Consider the following 12,066-nt stretch of genomic DNA (forward strand, 5'->3'; position numbering starts at 1 on the left):
TAGCATCAGCCCTAGGATAGTGTTAGGGTTAGGGTTAGGGTTAGCATCAGCCCTAGGATAGTGTTAGGGTTAGGGTTATCATCAGCCCTAGGATAGTGTGAGGGTTAGGGTTAGGGTTAGCATCAGCCCTAGGATAGTGTTAGGGTTGGGGTTAGCATCAACCCTAGGATAGTGTTAGGGTTAGGGTTAGGGTTAGCATCAGCCCTAGGAGAGTGTTAGGGTTGGGGTTAGCATCAACCCTAGGATAGTGTTAGGGTTAGGGTTAGGGTTAGCATCAGCCTTAGGAAAGTGTTAGGGTTTGGGTTAGTGTTAGCATCAGCCCTAGGATATTATTAGGGTTAGGGTTAGCATCAGCCCTAGGATAGTGTTAGGGTTAGAGTTAGGGTTAGCACCAGGCTTAGGATAGTGTTAGTGTTAGGGTTACCATCAGCCTTAGGATAGTGTTAGGGTTAGGGTTAGGGTTAGCATCAGCCGTAGGATAGTGTTAGGGTTAGGGTTAGCCTCAGCCCTAGGATAGTGTTAGCGTCAGGGTTAGGGTTAGCATCAGCCCTAGGATAGTGTTAGGGGTAGGGTTAGGGTTAGCATCAGCCCTAGGATAGTGTTAGGGTTAGGGTTAGCATCAGCCCTGGGATAATGTTATGGTTAGGGTTAGGGTTAGCATCAGCCCTAGGATAGTGTTAGGGTTAGGGTTAGCATCAGCCCTAGGATAGTGTTAGGGTTACGGTTAGGGTTAGCATCAGCCCTAGGATAGTGTTAGGGTTAGGGTTAGCATCAGCCATAGCATAGTGTTAGGGTTAGGGTTAGGGTTAGCATCAGCCCTAGGATAGTGTTAGGTTTAGGGTTAGCATGAGCCCTAGGATAGTGTTAGGGTTAGGGTTAGGGTTAGCATCAGCCCTAGGATAGTGTTAGGGTTAGGGTTAGCAGCAGCCCTAGGATAGTGTTAGGGTTAGTGTTAGGGTTAGCATCAGCCCTAGGATAGTGTTAGGGTTAGGGTTAGCATCAGCCCTAGGATAGTGTTAGGGTTAGGGTTAGGGTTAGCATCAGCCCTAGGATAGTGTTAGGGTTAGGGTTAGCATGAGCCCTAGGATAGTGTGAGGGTTAGGTTTAGGGTTAGCATCAACCCTAGGATAGTGTTAGGGTTAGGGATAGCATCAACCCTAGGATAGTGTTAGGGTTAGGGTTAGGGTTAGCATCAGCCCTAGGATAGTGTTAGGGTTAGGGTTAGCATCAGCCCTAGGATAGTGTTAGGGTTAGCGTTAGGGTTAGGGTTAGCAGCAGCCCTTGGAGAGTGTTAGGGTTAGGGTTAGGGTTAGCATCAGCCCTAGGATAGTGTTAGTGTTAGGGTTAGCATCAGCCCTAGGATAGTGTTAGGGTTAGGGGTAGGGTTAGCATCCGCCCTAGGATAGTGTTAGGTTTAGGTTTAGGGTTTGCATCAGCCCTATGATAGTGTTAGGGTTAGGGTTAACATAAACCCTAGGATAGTGTTAGGGTTAGGGTTAGGGTTATCATCAGGCCTAGGATAGTTTTAGGGTTAGGGTTAGGGTTAGCATCAGTTCAAGGATAGTGTTAGGGTTAGCGTTAGGGTTAGCATCAGCCCTAGGATAGTGTTAGGGTTAGGGTTAGGGTTAGCATCAGGCCTAGGATAGTGTTAGGGTTAGGGTTAGCATCAGCCCTAGGATAGTGTTAGGGTTAAGGTTAGGGTTAGCATCAGCCGTAGGATAGTGTTAGCGTTAGGGTTAGCCTCAGCCCTAAGATAGTGTTAGAGTTAGGGTTAGGGTTAGCATCAGCCCTAGGATAGTTTTAGGGTTAGCGTTAGGGTTCGCATCAGCTCTAGGATAGTGTTAGGGTTAGGGTTAGCATCAGCCATAGGATAGTGTTAAGGTTAGGGTTACGGTTAGCATCAGCCCTAGGATAGTGTTAGGGTTAGGGTTAACATAAACCCTAGGATAGTGTTAGGGTTAGGGTTAGGGTTATCATCAGGCCAAGGATAGTGTTAGGGTTAGGGTTAGGGTTAGCATTAGTTCAAGGATAGTGTTAGGGTTAGCTTTAGGGTTAGCATCAGCCCTAGGATAGTGTTAGGGTTAGGGTTAGGGTTAGCATCAGCCCTAGGATAGTCTTAGGGTTAGGGTTAGCATCAGCCATAGGATAGTGTTAGTGTTAGGGTTAGGGTTAGCATCAGGCCCAGGATAGTGGTAGGGTTAGGGTTAGCATCAGCCCTAGGATAGTGTTAGGGTTAGGGTTAACATAAACCCTAGGATAGTTTTAGGGTTAGGGTTAGGGTTATCATCAGGCCTAGGATAGTGTTAGTGTTGGCGTTAGGTTTAGCATCAGTTCAAGGATAGTTTTAGGGTTAGCGTTAGGGTTAGCATCAGCCCTAGGATAGTGTGAGGGTTAGGGTTAGGGTTAGCATCAGCCCTAGGATAGTGTTAGGGTTAGGGTTAGCATCAACCCTAGGATAGTGTTAGGGTTAGGGTTAGGGTTAGCATCAGCCCTAGGATAGTGTTAGGGTTAGGGTTAGCATCAGCCCTAGGATAGTGTTAGGGTTAGCGTTAGGGTTAGGGTTAGCATCAGCCCTTGGAGAGTGTTAGGGTTAGGGTTAGGGTTAGCATCAGCCCTAGGATAGTGTTAGTGTTAGGGTTAGCATCAGCCCTAGGATAGTGTTAGGGTTAGGGGTAGGGTTAACATCCGCCCTAGGATAGTGTTAGGTTTAGGCTTAGGGTTAGCATCAGCCCTAGGATAGTGTTAGGGTTAGGGTTAACATAAATCTTAGGATAGTGTTAGGGTTAGGGTTAGGGTTATCATCAGGCCTAGGATAGTTTTAGGGTTAGGGTTAGGGTTAGCATCAGTTCAAGGATAGTGTTAGGGTTAGCGTTAGGGTTAGCATCAGCCCTAGGATAGTGTTAGGGTTAGGGTTAGGGTTAGCATCAGGCCCAGGATAGTTTTAGGGTTAGGGTTAGCATCAGCCCTAGGATAGTGTTAGGGTTAAGGTTAGGGTTAGCATCAGCCGTAGGATAGTGTTAGCGTTAGGGTTAGCCTCAGCCCTAAGATAGTGTTAGAGTTAGGGTTAGGGTTAGCATCAGCCCTAGGATAGTGTTAGGGTTAGGGTTAGGGTTCGTATCAGCTCTAGGATAGTGTTAGGGTTAGGGTTAGCATCAGCCATAGGATAGTGTTAGGGTTAGGGTTAGGGTTAGCATCAGCCCTAGGATAGTGTTAGGGTTAGGGTTAACATAAACCCTAGGATAGTGTTAGGGTTAGGGTTAGGGTTATCATCAGGCCAAGGATAGTGTTAGGGTTAGGGTTAGCATTAGTTCAAGGACAGTGTTAGGGTTAGCGTTAGGGTTAGCATCAGCCCTAGGATAGTGTTTGGGTTAGGGTTAGGGTTAGCATCAGCCCTAGGATAGTCTTAGGGTTAGGGTTAGCATCAGCCATAGGATAGTGTTAGTGTTAGGGTTAGGGTTAGCATCAGTCCCAGGATAGTGGTAGGGTTAGGGTTAGCATCACCCTTGGATAGTGTTAGGGTTAGGGTTAACATAAACCCTAGGACAGTTTTAGGGTTAGGGTTAGGGTTATCATCAGGCCTAGGATAGTGTTAGTGTTGGCGTTAGGTTTAGCATCAGTTCAAGGATAGTTTTAGGGTTAGCGTGAGGGTTAGCATCAGCCCTAGGATAGTGTTAGGGTTAGTGTTAGGGTTAGCATCAGCCCTAGGATAGTGTTAGGGTTAGGGTTAGCATCAGCCCTAGGATAGTGTTAGGGTTAGGGTTAGGGTTATCATCAGGCCTAGGATAGTTAAGGGTTAGGGTTAGCATCAGCCCTAGGATAGTGTTAGGGTTAGGGTTAGGGTTAGCATCAGCCCTAGGATAGTGTTAGGGTTAGGGTTAGGGTTAGCATCAGCCCTAGGATAGTGTTAGGGTTAGGATTAGCATGAGCCCTAGGATAGTGTTAGGGTTAGGGTTAGGGTTAGCATCAGCCCTAGGATAGTGTTAGGGTTAGGGTTAGCATCAGCCCTAGAATAGTGTTAGGGTTAGTGTTAGGGTTAGCATCAGCCCTAGGATAGTGTTAGGGTTAGGGTTAGCATCAGCCCTAGGATAGTGTTAGGGTTAGGGTTAGGGTTAGCATCAGCCCTAGGATAGTGTTAGGGTTAGGGTTATCATCAGCCCTAGGATAGTGTGAGGGTTAGGGTTAGGGTTAGCATCAGCCCTAGTATAGTGTTAGGGTTGGGGTTAGCATCAACCCTAGGATAGTGTTAGGGTTAGGGTTAGGGTTAGCATCAGCCCTAGGATAGTGTTAGGGTTGGGGTTAGCATCAACCCTAGGATAGTGTTAGGGTTAGGGTTAGGGTTAGCATCAGCCTTAGGAAAGTGTTAGGGTTAGGGTTAGTGTTAGCATCAGCCCTAGGATATTATTAGGGTTAGGGTTAGCATCAGCCCTAGGATAGTGTTAGGGTTAGAGTTAGGGTTAGCACCAGGCTTAGGATAGTGTTAGTGGTAGGGTTACCATCAGCCTTAGGATAGTGTTAGGGTTAGGGTTAGGGTTAGCATCAGCCGTAGGATAGTGTTAGGGTTAGGGTTAGCCTCAGCCCGAGGATAGTGTTAGCGTTAGGGTTAGGGTTAGCATCAGCCCTAGGATAGTGTTAGGGGTAGGGTTAGGGTTAGCATCAGCCCTAGGATAGTGTTAGGGTTAGGGTTAGCATCAGCCCTGGGATAATGTTATGGTTAGGGTTAGGGTTAGCATCAGCCCTAGGATAGTGTTAGGGTTAGGGTTAGCATCAGCCCTAGGATAGTGTTAGGGTTACGGTTAGGGTTAGCATCAGCCCTAGGATAGTGTTAGGGTTAGGGTTAGCATCAGCCATAGGATAGTGTTAGGGTTAGGGTTAGGGTTAGCATCAGCCCTAGGATAGGGTTAGGGTTAGGGTTAGCATGAGCCCTAGGATAGTGTTAGGGTTAGGGTTAGGGTTAGCATCAGCCCTAGGATAGTGTTAGGGTTAGGGTTAGCATCAGCCCTGGGATAGTGTTAGGGTTAGGGTTAGGGTTAGCATCAGCCCTAGGATAGTGTTAGGGTTAGGGTTAGCATCAGCCCTGGGATAGTGTTAGGGTTAGGGTTAGGGTTAGCATCAGCCCTAGGATAGTGTTAGGGTTAGGGTTAGCATCAGCCCTGGGATAGTGTGAGGGTTAGGGTTAGGGTTAGCATCAGCCCTAGGATAGTGTTAGGGTTAGGGATAGCATCAACCCTAGGATAGTGTTAGGGTTAGGGTTAGGGTTAGCATCAGCCCTAGGATAGTGTTAGGGTTAGGGATAGCATCAACCCTAGGATAGTGTTAGGGTTAGGGTTAGGGTTAGCATCAGCCCTAGGATAGTGTTAGGGTTAGGGTTAGCATCAGCCCTAGGATAGTGTTAGGGTTAACGTTAGGGTTAGGGTTAGCATCAGCCCTTGGAGAGTGTTAGGGTTAGGGTTAACATAAACCCTAGGATAGTGTTAGGGTTAGGGTTAGGGTTAGCATCAGCCCTAGGATAGTGTTAGGGTTAGGGTTAGGGTTAGCATCAGCCCTAGGATAGTGTTAGGGTTAGGGTTAGCATCAGCCCTAGGATAGTGTTAGGGTTAGGGTTAGGGTTAGCATCAGCCCTAGGATAGTGTTAGGGTTAGGGTTAGCATCAGCCCTAGGATAGTGTCAGGGTTAGGTTTAGGGTTAGCATCAGCCCTAGGATAGTGTTAGGGTTAGGGTTAGCATCAGCCCTAGGATAGTGTGAGGGTTAGGGTTAGGGTTAGCATCAGCCCTAGGATAGTGTTAGGGTTAGGGTTAGCATCAGCCCTAGGATAGTGTTAGGGTTAGGGTTAGGGTTAGCATCAGCCCTAGGATAGTGTTAGGGTTAGGGTTAGCATCAGCCCTAGGATAGTGTTAGGGTTAGCGTTAGGGTTAGGGTTAGCATCAGCCCTTGGAGAGTGTTAGGGTTAGGGTTAGGGTTAGCATCAGCCCTAGGATAGTGTTAGTGTTAGGGTTAGCATCAGCCCTAGGATAGTGTTAGGGTTAGGGGTAGGGTTAGCATCCGCCCTAGGATACTGTTAGGTTTAGGTTTAGGGTTAGCAACAGCCCTAGGATAGTGTTAGGGTTAGGGTTAACATAAACCCTAGGATAGTGTTAGGGTTAGGGTTAGGGTTATCATCAGACCTAGGATAGTTTTAGGGTTAGGGTTAGGGTTAGCATCAGTTCAAGGATAGTGTTAGGGTTAGCGTTAGGGTTAGCATCAGCCCTAGGATAGTGTTAGGGTTAGGGTTAGGGTTAGCATCAGGCCTAGGATAGTGTTAGGTTTAGGGTTAGCATCAGCCCTAGGATAGTGTTAGGGTTAAGGTTAGGGTTAGCATCAGCCGTAGGATAGTGTTAGCGTTAGGGTTAGCCTCAGCCCTAAGATAGTGTTAGAGTTAGGGTTAGGGTTAGCATCAGCCCTAGGATAGTGTTAGGGTTAGGGTTAGGGTTCTCATCAGCTCTAGGATAGTGTTAGGGTTAGGGTTAGCATCAGCCATAGGATAGTGTTAGGGTTAGGGTTAGGGTTAGCATCAGGCCCAGGATAGTGGTAGGGTTAGGGTTAGCATCAGCCCTAGGATAGTGTTAGGGTTAGGGTTAACATAAACCCTAGGATAGTTTTAGGGTTAGGGTTAGGGTTATCATCAGGCCTAGGATAGTGTTAGTGTTGGCGTTAGGTTTAGCATCAGTTCAAGGATAGTTTTAGGGTTAGCGTTAGGGTTAGCATCAGCCCTAGGATAGTGTTAGGGTTAGTGTTAGGGTTAGCATCAGCCCTAGGATAGTGTTAGGGTTAGGGTTAGCATCAGCCCTAGGATAGTGTTAGGGTTAGGGTTAGGGTTATCATCAGGCCTAGGATAGTGTAAGGGTTAGGGTTAGCATCAGCCCTAGGATAGTGTTAGGGTTAGGGTTAGGGTTAGCATCAGCCCTAGGATAGTGTTAGGGTTAGGGTTAGGGTTAGCATCAGCCCTAGGATAGTGTTAGGGTTAGGATTAGCATGAGCCCTAGGATAGTGTTAGGGTTAGGGTTAGGGTTAGCATCAGCCCTAGGATAGTGTTAGGGTTAGGGTTAGCATCAGCCCTAGGATAGTGTTAGGGTTAGTGTTAGGGTTAGCATCAGCCCTAGGATAGTGTTAGGGTTAGGGTTAGCATCAGCCCTAGGATAGTGTTAGGGTTAGGGTTAGGGTTAGCATCAGCCCTAGGATAGTGTTAGGGTTAGGGTTATCATCAGCCCTAGGATAGTGTGAGGGTTAGGGTTAGGGTTAGCATCAGCCCTAGGAGAGTGTTAGGGTTGGGGTTAGCATCAACCCTAGGATAGTGTTAGGGTTAGGGTTAGGGTTAGCATCAGCCTTAGGAAAGTGTTAGGGTTAGAGTTAGTGTTAGCATCAGCCCTAGGATATTATTAGGGTTAGGATTAGCATCAGCCCTAGGATAGTGTTAGGGTTAGAGTTAGGGTTAGCACCAGGCTTAGGATAGTGTTAGTGTTAGGGTTACCATCAGCCTTAGGATAGTGTTAGTGTTAGGGTTAGGGTTAGCATCAGCCGTAGGATAGTGTTAGGGTTAGGGTTAGCCTCAGCCCTAGGATAGTGTTAGCGTTAGGGTTAGGGTTAGCATCAGCCCTAGGATAGTGTTAGGGGTAGGGTTAGGGTTAGCATCAGCCCTAGGATAGTGTTAGGGTTAGGGTTAGCATCAGCCCTGGGATAATGTTATTATTAGGGTTAGGGTTAGCATCAGCCCTAGGATAGTGTTAGGGTTAGGGTTAGCATCAGCCCTAGGATAGTGTTAGGGTTAAGGTTAGGGTTAGCATCAGCCCTAGGATAGTGTTAGGGTTAGGGTTAGCATCAGCCATAGGATAGTGTTAGGGTTAGGGTTAGGGTTAGCATCAGCCCTAGGATAGTGTTAGGGTTAGGGTTAGCATGAGCCCTAGGATAGTGTTAGGGTTAGGGTTAGGGTTAGCATCAGCCCTAGGATAGTGTTACGGTTAGGGTTAGCAGCAGCCCTAGGATAGTGTTAGGGTTAGGGTTAGCATCAGCCCTAGGATAGTGTTAGGGTTAGCGTTAGGGTTAGGGTTAGCATCAGCCCTTGGAGAGTGTTAGGGTTAGGGTTAGGGTTAGCATCAGCCCTAGGATAGTGTTAGTGTTAGGGATAGCATCAGCCCTAGGATAGAGTTAGGGTTAGGGTTAGGGTTAGCATCAGCCCTAGGATAGTGTGAGGGTTAGGGTTAGGGTTAGCATCAGCCCTAGGATAGTGTTAGGGTTAGGGTTAGCATCAACCCTAGGATAGTGTTAGGGTTACGGATAGGGTTAGCATCAGTCCTAGGATAGTGTTAGGGTTAGGGTTAGCATCAGCCCTAGGATAGTGTTAGGGTTAGCGTTAGGGTTAGGGTTAGCATCAGCCCTTGGAGAGTGTTAGGGTTAGGGTTAGGGTTAGCATCAGCCCTAGGATAGTGTTAGTGTTAGGGTTAGCATCAGCCCTAGGATAGTGTTAGGGTTAGGGGTAGGGTTAGCATCCGCCCTAGGATAGTGTTAGGTTTAGGTTTAGGGTTAGCATCAGCCCTAGGATAGTGTTAGTGTTAGGGTTAACATAAACCCTAGGATAGTGTTAGGGTTAGGTTTAGGGTTATCATCAGGCCTAGGATAGTTTTAGGGTTAGGGTTAGGGTTAGCATCAGTTCAAGGATAGTGTTAGGGTTAGCGTTAGCGTTAGCATCAGCCCTAGGATAGTGTTAGGGTTAGGGTTAGGGTTAGCATCAGGCCTAGGATAGTGTTAGGGTTAGGGTTAGCATCAGCCCTAGGATAGTGTTAGGGTTAAGGTTAGGGTTAGCATCAGCCGTAGGATAGTGTTAGCATTAGGGTTAGCCTCAGCCCTAAGATAGTGTTAGAGTTAGGGTTAGGGTTAGCATCAGCCCTAGGATAGTGTTAGGATTAGGGTTAGGGTTCGCATCAGCTCTAGGATAGTGTTAGGGTTAGGGTTAGCATCAGCCATAGGATAGTGTTAGGGTTAGGGTTAGGGTTAGCATCAGCCCTAGGATAGTGTTAGGGTTAGGGTTAACATAAACCCTAGGATAGTGTTAGGGTTAGGGTTAGGGTTATCATCAGGCCAAGGATAGTGTTAGGGTTAGGGTTAGTGTTAGCATTAGTTCAAGGATAGTGTTATGGTTAGCGTTAGGGTTAGCATCAGCCCTAGGATAGTGTTAGGGTTAGGGTTAGGGTTAGCATCAGCCCTAGGATAATCTTAGGGTTAGGGTTAGCATCAGCCCTAGGATAGTCTTAGGGTTAGGGTTAACATAAACCCTAGGATAGTTTTAGGGTTAGGGTTAGGGTTATCATCAGGCCTAGGATAGTGTTAGTGTTGGCGTTAGGTTTAGCATCAGTTCAAGGATAGTTTTAGGGTTAGCGTTAGGGTTAGCATCAGCCCTAGGATAGTGTGAGGGTTAGGGTTAGGGTTAGCATCAGCCCTAGGATAGTGTTAGGGTTAGGGTTAGCATCAACCCTAGGATAGTGTTAGGGTTAGGGTTAGGGTTAGCATCAGCCCTAGGATAGTGTTAGGGTTAGGGTTAGCATCAGCCCTAGGATAGTGTTAGGGTTAGCGTTAGGGTTAGGGTTAGCATCAGCCCTTGGAGAGTGTTAGGGTTAGGGTTAGGGTTAGCATCAGCCCTAGGATAGTGTTAGTGTTAGGGTTAGCATCAGCCCTAGGATAGTGTTAAGGTTAGGGGTAGGGTTAGCATCCGCCCTAGGATAGTGTTAGGTTTAGGTTTAGGGTTATCATCAGCCCTAGGATAGTGTTAGGGTTGGGGTTAACATAAACCCTGGGATAGTGTTAGGGTAGGGTTAGGGTTATCATCAGGCCTAGGATAGTTTTAGGGTTAGGGTTAGGGTTAGCATCAGTTCAAGGATAGTGTTAGGGTTAGCGTTAGGGTTAGCATCAGCCCTAGGATAGTGTTAGGGTTAGGGTTAGGGTTAGCATCAGGCCTAGGATAGTGTAAGGGTTAGGGTTAGCATCAGCCCTAGGATAGTGTTAGGGTTAGGGTTAGGGTTAGCATCAGCCCTAGGATAGTGTTAGGGTTAGGGTTAGGGTTAGCATCAGCCCTAGGATAGTGTTAGGGTTAGGATTAGCATGAGCCCTAGGATAGTGTTAGGGTTAGGGTTAGGGTTAGCATCAGCCCTAGGATAGTGTTAGGGTTAGGGTTAGCATCAGCCCTAGGATAGTGTTAGGGTTAGTGTTAGGGTTAGCATCAGCCCTAGGATAGTGTTAGGGTTAGGGTTAGCATGAGCCCTAGGATAGTGTTAGGGTTAGGGTTAGGGTTAGCATCAGCCCTAGGATAGTGTTAGGGTTAGGGTTACCATCAGCCCTAGGATAGTGTGAGGGTTAGGGTTAGGGTTAGCATCAGCCCTAGGAGAGTGTTAGGGTTGGGGTTAGCATCAACCCTAGGATAGTGTTAGGGTTAGGGTTAGGGTTAGCATCAGCCTTAGGAAAGTGTTAGGGTTAGAGTTAGTGTTAGCATCAGCCCTAGGATATTATTAGGGTTAGGATTAGCATCAGCCCTAGGATAGTGTTAGGGTTAGAGTTAGGGTTAGCACCAGGCTTAGGATAGTGTTAGTGTTAGGGTTACCATCAGCCTTAGGATAGTGTTAGTGTTAGGGTTAGGGTTAGCATCAGCCGTAGGATAGTGTTAGGGTTAGGGTTAGCCTCAGCCCTAGGATAGTGTTAGCGTTAGGGTTAGGGTTAGCATCAGCCCTAGGATAGTGTTAGGGGTAGGGTTAGGGTTAGCATCAGCCCTAGGATAGTGTTAGGGTTAGGGTTAGCATCAGCCCTGGGATAATGTTATGATTAGGGTTAGGGTTAGCATCAGCCCTAGGATAGTGTTAGGGTTAGGGTTAGCATCAGCCTTAGGATAGTGTTAGGGTTAAGGTTAGGGTTAGCATCAGCCCTAGGATAGTGTTAGGGTTAGGGTTAGCATCAGCCATAGGATAGTGTTAGGGTTAGGGTTAGGGTTAGCATCAGCCCTAGGATAGTGTTAGGGTTAGGGTTAGCATGAGCCCTAGGATAGTGTTAGGGTTAGGGTTAGGGTTAGCATCAGCCCTAGGATAGTCTTAGGGTTAGGGTTAGCAGCAGCCCTAGGATAGTGTTAGGGTTAGGGTTAGCATCAGCCCTAGGATAGTGTTAGGGTTAGCGTTAGGGTTAGGGTTAGCATCAGCCCTTGGAGAGTGTTAGGGTTAGGGTTAGGGTTAGCATCAGCCCTAGGATAGTGTTAGTGTTAGGGTTAGCATCAGCCCTAGGATAGAGTTAGGGTTAGGGTTAGGGTTAGCATCAGCCCTAGGATAGTGTGAGGGTTAGGGTTAGGGTTAGCATCAGCCCTAGGATAGTGTTAGGGTTAGGGTTAGCATCAACCCTAGGATAGTGTTAGGGTTAGGGTTAGGGTTAGCATCAGCCCTAGGATAGTGTTAGGGTTAGGGTTAGCATCAGCCCTAGGATAGTGTTAGGGTTAGCGTTAGGGTTAGGGTTAGCATCAGCCCTTGGAGAGTGTTAGGGTTAGGGTTAGGGTTAGCATCAGCCCTAGGATAGTGTTAGTGTTAGGGTTAGCATCAGCCCTAGGATAGTGTTAGGGTTAGGGGTAGGGTTAGCATCCGCCCTAGGATAGTGTTAGGTTTAGGTTTAGTGTTAGCATCTGCCCTAGGATAGTGTTAGGGTTAGGGTTAACATAAACCCTAGGATAGTGTTAGGGTTAGGTTTAGGGTTATCATCAGGCCTAGGATAGTTTTAGGGTTAGGGTTAGGGTTAGCATCAGTTCAAGGATAGTGTTAGGGCTAGCGTTAGGGTTAGCATCAGCCCTAGGATAGTGTTAGGGTTAGGGTTAGGGTTAGCATCAGGCCTAGGATAGTGTTAGGGTTAGGGTTAGCATCAGCCCTAGGATAGTGTTAGGGTTAAGGTTAGGGTTAGCATCAGCCGTAGGATAGTGTTAGCATTAGGGTTAGCCTCAGCCCTAAGATAGTGTTAGAGTTAGGGTTAGGGTTAGCATCAGCCCTAGGATAGTGTTAGGGTTAGGGTTAGGGTTC

Source organism: Lemur catta, chromosome 21 (assembly GCF_020740605.2).
Source record: "Lemur catta isolate mLemCat1 chromosome 21, mLemCat1.pri, whole genome shotgun sequence".
NCBI lineage: Eukaryota > Metazoa > Chordata > Mammalia > Primates > Lemuridae > Lemur > Lemur catta.